The sequence below is a fragment of the Poecilia latipinna genome, unplaced genomic scaffold (assembly GCF_001443285.1).
Source record: "Poecilia latipinna isolate Pla-1442-1.1 unplaced genomic scaffold, P_latipinna-1.0 Scaffold125, whole genome shotgun sequence".
Lineage (NCBI taxonomy): Eukaryota > Metazoa > Chordata > Actinopteri > Cyprinodontiformes > Poeciliidae > Poecilia > Poecilia latipinna.
In genome coordinates, this window is record NW_015112741.1 from 453,963 (window position 1) to 460,025 (window position 6,063).

The window sequence follows — 6,063 nt, forward strand, 5'->3', positions numbered from 1 at the left end:
TGCTGACTAAAAACAAACTACATACGGAAAATCATCCTTACTTAGTCGAGGGGAAGCAAATGATGCAAAACATATACCCTGATGGACAAATATTTTAAAAGCATTGATCAGGAAAATGATTCTGTGTTTTTTTTCCCCACATTAGCATTATATGTATCATAAAAGTGGCCATTTGCAAAGATACAGAGCATGACGTTTGGTTTTTCTGAAGATGCCATATTTTCTCTCTGCATCTAGCAGCGCCAGTGTCGGTCATTCACCCATGGTGGCTGAATTTCTGAGCAGTCTCACCCCCATCAACCCCTCACCAAGCCACCTCCCCAACCTTGGCATTTGATTGGTGGAAGGCAGCAGCAGCTCGCTGTGGGAGAGTGTGGATGATTCCCACACATGAGAAGCAGCGAGGAATCCGTCTCCTCATACAGTCTCCTTTCCAACAAAGGCAGGCTTAGCGCTGTTTTCTTTTGTCATCAGGAACGTGTTTGAGTAAAGGAGGTAATGGTGCCACAAGTGCTCCAATTAAATGCGATGCAGCCCTGCTGGGAAGAAAGGCTGCTCCGTTGCCCTCTATACTTCCCTCATGTCACACGCACACAAAAACGGGGCCTCTTCGTCTTCTTCTACCATCCCCACTCGTGTATTTCCCGCCCTAACTTCTCTTCATGTTTATTCATCAACCACTTAAAGGCCAAAATTCAACGTTGCTAAACCGAATTTGGAGCTATTTTGAAAATGTGTTCATTTTGCACTTCTGTGTTTGGACAACCTGGCCTTAATGCATGACAAATCCGACCTTTACAAACAGACCCCGATGTCTTCCACAAGATACAAACTGAGTAAGAACAGGGGCCAAGGAGAAGGTGAACTGGAATACTTGGAGACATAAGGGGGCATAAAAAGGGGAATGAGGCCTCTCTTTCATTGCTGAGGACTGACTGACTGACTGTCTGACTCAATCATGATCTTTGATTGACAGCTTCAGTGAAGGAGGGAACTGGGAACGAAGGGTGAAGGATGGAAGCTTAGAATGAGAGCTGCACAAAAACATGCGCCTATACAAGGGGTCCACCATGAAGCTCATTAATGTAAAAGAACATACAAGCAAAGGGAAAATTTACAGAGCTGTGCAGATCTAAATACAACATGGGAGGTCATGCTGGGCCCTGGTATTTGTTTTGCTTTTTGTCATTAACTTTTAGGACTCGGAAACTAATCTTACAACAATTTTGTCTCTTGCTTGCGTCTCTTGTCTGGTCATTACATCTGTGGTGTGGCAGTTACACAACATTACAACAACCCTGGATTCACTGAGGTTTTACAAGAATATGCAGCAGCCAAATAGTATTCAGAGCTGTGTGTTCACGGTGCCATAAACTGAGCAATAAAAGCCACTTTGAAAGCAACCAGGAGTCCGTAAACGTGTTAATAAACCCTTCAGGCTTTCACTCTTTTCTCTCTTTACCTAATCTCTTCACATCTTACGCAGCTCAAGGGTCCCCCTTAGATTATTTCTCAGTGAGAAATCTGAAGCATTCAAAAACTTTTTAAAGTCCTTTCTGCAAAGTGATGCTCAGTTAAATCCAAGAAGACAGAGTTGATGTACATATTTTATGTACACAGTACGACTTCGTAATTGTTATACAGTTATAGAGGAAACTTGTGCTCTTATCAACCCTTTTCCAAAATAAAACCCATGTTTTATTTAAAGGAGTATCAAACATTTCAGTGATGGAGAGGTCAAATTTAACCCTACAAACGTTTTGGGGAGATTGTCACATGTTCCTATCTAGACTTCTGATACATCATAGAACATAGCATTTTCTTCCATAACCTATGCATTCCATTTACCAATTACGGTATCTAGATTTCATCCATAATCTTCACTAATGGATCTAAAAATCTCTGTTAAAGCTCTGCTATACATATATATTTTTAAGAAGTGGGTTCATGTCCACTAAACTGACAGGCAAGCAACAAGAGCCCATGGTAACTAGATTTATCAATTGAACCGCTATTAGTCATAAAGCGGTTCAGGAACTATGGTCTTTACTTAGGAGTGGTAAAAAGAAAGCCATCACTGAAACACAACCTTAAGAAATCCCATTTGAAGTTTGGTTTAGATGAGGCCAAAGTTAATCTTTTTCATCGTACTAAGTCAATTTCCCAAATGTGAAACGTGGTGGAGGTGGCATCGAGAATATACGTCATGCACAGTACTGTTTTAAGAATTTTGGAAATAACATTATTTTCCTTCCACTTTTACGACTGCACACTTTTATAGTTTGTGACTTTAATGTGCCAAACTGTGACAAAATTCAAGGGGTACAAATACTTTAAATTACAATAACTAAAGCTCTTGCAGTCTGCTCTTATAGGCAGGTAAGTGGTACATCATTAAAAGTCTTTCTTAAACTTTTCTTAGCTAGCTGAATGTTTAATGTTGATTAGATAGTCGAGAAGTTGCGATTCGTGTCCTGCCTTCCGTCCCCGTTTTCCATCTATAGCTTCATCCACTGCAGGTATCCCCAGAAACTCCCCATGCCACAGAGGCTGCTTAAGTGTCCCTATCGGACCACAGTTGCGAAGAACAGCAGATTAACCATGATCCTATCTGCTCAGCGCTAGCCCCTTCATACGCTCCGTTACACTGGCTTTTAAAAGGAGATGCTGATGCCATTCAGGCCTGTGATATGAATCCCAGACGTGGGGACAAGGACAGAGCGTTCACCCCTGTTTCACAGAAAAGAGCCCCCTTTCTGACACCCTTTAATTCTCGTTGCTACGGGGCTTCTGGGTTCAATGGCGGACTCCTGTTGTGAGGGGGACAAAGCCCCTCAGTCATCTGGCAATGGTTGCCAGGGGAGGCAGAATGTATGGGGAGGGACGGGCTGCTGTTATCCCAGGCGAAATGTCTCTCTTAAGGCGGCAGAGATTTGGTGATTGACAGGTGGCTACACGCTCCACTGCAGATCGCCCTGTGGGGCCGGTGGTCTGTGAGGCCTCGTATGTGTGACCATGAATGTGAGTTCTGATGACAGGGTGCTGCAGGCTTAGTGGGGTTGCAGGATGGTCATGTATGCCACAGTGGAATAGCCGCTTTATACCTGCAGAGGGCGCTACTTCTACATGAAGGTATAAACTTTCTCTGCTGCAGGTGAGTTGAGAAGACGTGCAATAAGGAGGATGAAAAAACAAATGAAAATGCAGATTCTTGGCGATGTTTAATGCGGTGAAAGATATTTACCTCTTTGCAAAAGGCTTCTGTTGCTGCTTTTCACATGAATGTTTCACGTCATCAAACAAGTATAAACATTACACAACGATAATATGAGTAAATACAAAAAGCTGTTAATCATTTATTTATATAAGAGGGAAAGTATCAAAGCCAATCTGACCTTAAGTAAAAAATAATAATAATACTCCACCCCCTTGTTAAATTATGAATTAACTGAAATAAAACCATAATTTTGATCCTGTTTCATCAGCCACACCCGAGCTAATTAATGCCAGGCCTGTAGAATCCAAAATCGCTTTGCTAAATCCCATCTGACGACAGAAACTAGGCTAACAGCCGTAGAACAGCAATACATTATAACCCGATCTAAAGAAATTCAGTTTTACGAGATAAAAAATATACAAAAAATATATGTAATAAATTTTGTGAACTTCAAAAAACTGGAACTTCAGTAAATATTTTGCATGAGTTAATCAGATTATTAAAATAGATATTGCATCTTATTCTCATGCTTCTCTGCAGTTTAATGATGAGTATTTTTTTGGTTTGTTCATCATACACCCATTTGAACCGTCACACTGCTAGTCCCCAAACATCCACTGCCTGTTTCCCCCTCCAAGGCCCAAAGAGGTGAGTGGGAACAGACAAGGCTGCGCAGACAACATGGTGTCCCCTTCGAGAGACGTCTGGGACCGTCTGGGTTCTGCTCTCCCAGACAGAGAGCCCTTTCCACCCCATCAGACTCTGTTCACGCCCATCCCCATACCCTCGTCTAACCCCCGAAACCATCACACCCACTTCCCCTTGACCTTGACTCTCCGTCCAGACAGTCCAGGGTCAAAGGTTAACACAGCAGCCACACATCAGACAAGGTTCAGGTCCCTTGAGTCCATGAAGGACTAAATGGTGACTCACCCAGAAATCAGGCTGTAGGAATGTGGCTTTAGATTCCTGCAGAGATGAAACAACAAAGAAATCGCAAAGTGTGTTGAATATGCATATTGTTTCTCAGTCATACAGAACAGTGCATTTAAAGTAAGTCTTGTACATTCACGTTATTGACATTTTTTCATAAAGAAACGTTTTCCAGAAAACATATGAATAAGACATATTTTTGGACTAACTTGATCTTTGAGATGAGTCAGAGGAAGATCTGTCTACTAAAGACATACATTTTTGTATTTACTGGTAAGTTCTGAGTCGTCTGGCTGCATGTTGCAGTTCAGCTACATCTGCATTTTTTTTTTTTACTTCATTTTCTTTTTTTTTTCTCTTTATAAATGTTCTCACATTTTTCTTAAGCACTGTTTGACACAAATAAAGTTTTAAGTAGATTTTTTGATGATGGAGTGGTCCAGGTCTTATTGCAACAAAGCATCCCCACACCATGACACTTCCACCTCTATGTTCCACAGCTGGCAATGAGGTTCTTTTCATTGAATATCAAATGTTTTCTTTCTTTTTTTTTTTTTTTTAGGCCAAACTGGTGCCACCTGCTCTGGTGTCTAAATAATTCAGTTTTAGAGTAACCTTTCCAAAAACATTATTAGAGAATCTACCTTCTCTGTGGCAAACATCACTCAGGCCTTCATGCTGTTCTCTGAGGCCAACTGTTTCCATCTTGCACACTTTAAGAAAGTTAAGCATGTTGAGTCTCTTGTCAATTGTAAACACATGCGCTTTCTTATCAACGGTGAGTGTCTGCATAACATCTCTTCACGACATTTTCAGACTTGGTGAAACTGACTTTGCTTCTATTTTCATGGTGAACTTGCTTGGATGGTCAGATTTAGCCATGTTCACAGGCCTCAGACTGATCTCTGTGTTTAACCATGGTGTTTACTTTCACTGCAGCACACCAAAACAAATGTTTGGGGTTTAGGTAGGGGGGTGGGGGAAGCATCCTAGAAAATGTTGAGTAAAATGATCCAGTCATGTGTACATGATGTGATGCAACTACTTTTAAGTTGGAGAAAATCTGGGACGCCATAATTTATTCCTCACCAGAAATTGCATTTGTTTACCTTCTATGATACATTTTAAAATGTCTTTTCTTTGGGTTTATTTAGTTTTTTTCATTAATATTATTTGAAATTATTGAAGTTGTTGAAATTGATCTTAAATATTCATATGTCCTAATATATTAGAAAAACAAACAGGTTGATTCAAGATTATATGTTTTATTTTTTTCATTCTTCCACATCAAAAATGTTATTATAAGTAAAAAGTAAGAGGGACCCAGTCAAAGTTTTGTTTTTTTTTAACCTAAGTAAGCAATGCTAATACATCAAACTGCAATAACTAAATATTATTAATTGTTAGAAAAAATCAAATGTGATAAAAAAATGTAGAGATTAGGAAAATTCAATGTTACAGATTTTTCCTTCTTACTTGCTGTAGAATTAGTTTTTTAAATTAAAATTACTTTTGTGTCATTTTCAAAGCACTTAAGACAGTTTTAAAGTAAACTGACAATTAGTAAAGTCTGAAAAAGTTTTTTTTTCTTTTTTCAGTCGCTAAAAGAAGTTTCATTAGGCCACTTGAACGTATTTTCTGAATAAGAGTCAACATGCCAGAGATGTTAGTACTTTGCTTGAAAAAATGAAAAATGTCAGATATCCCAGACATTTCTCAACATTTCTGATATCTCAGGTTTCTGAGACATCAAAGTCAACTTACTGGAAAGTGCAATCAAAGTGCGGATAATTGCTTTCACGTCAAAATGAACTGATTGATTTAATTGTTAAAAAAAATAAAATAATGCAAAGCATAACATGTTTGGTTTGGCTTCTATTAGTGGATAGGTGGAGAATATAGTAGTTTGTGCA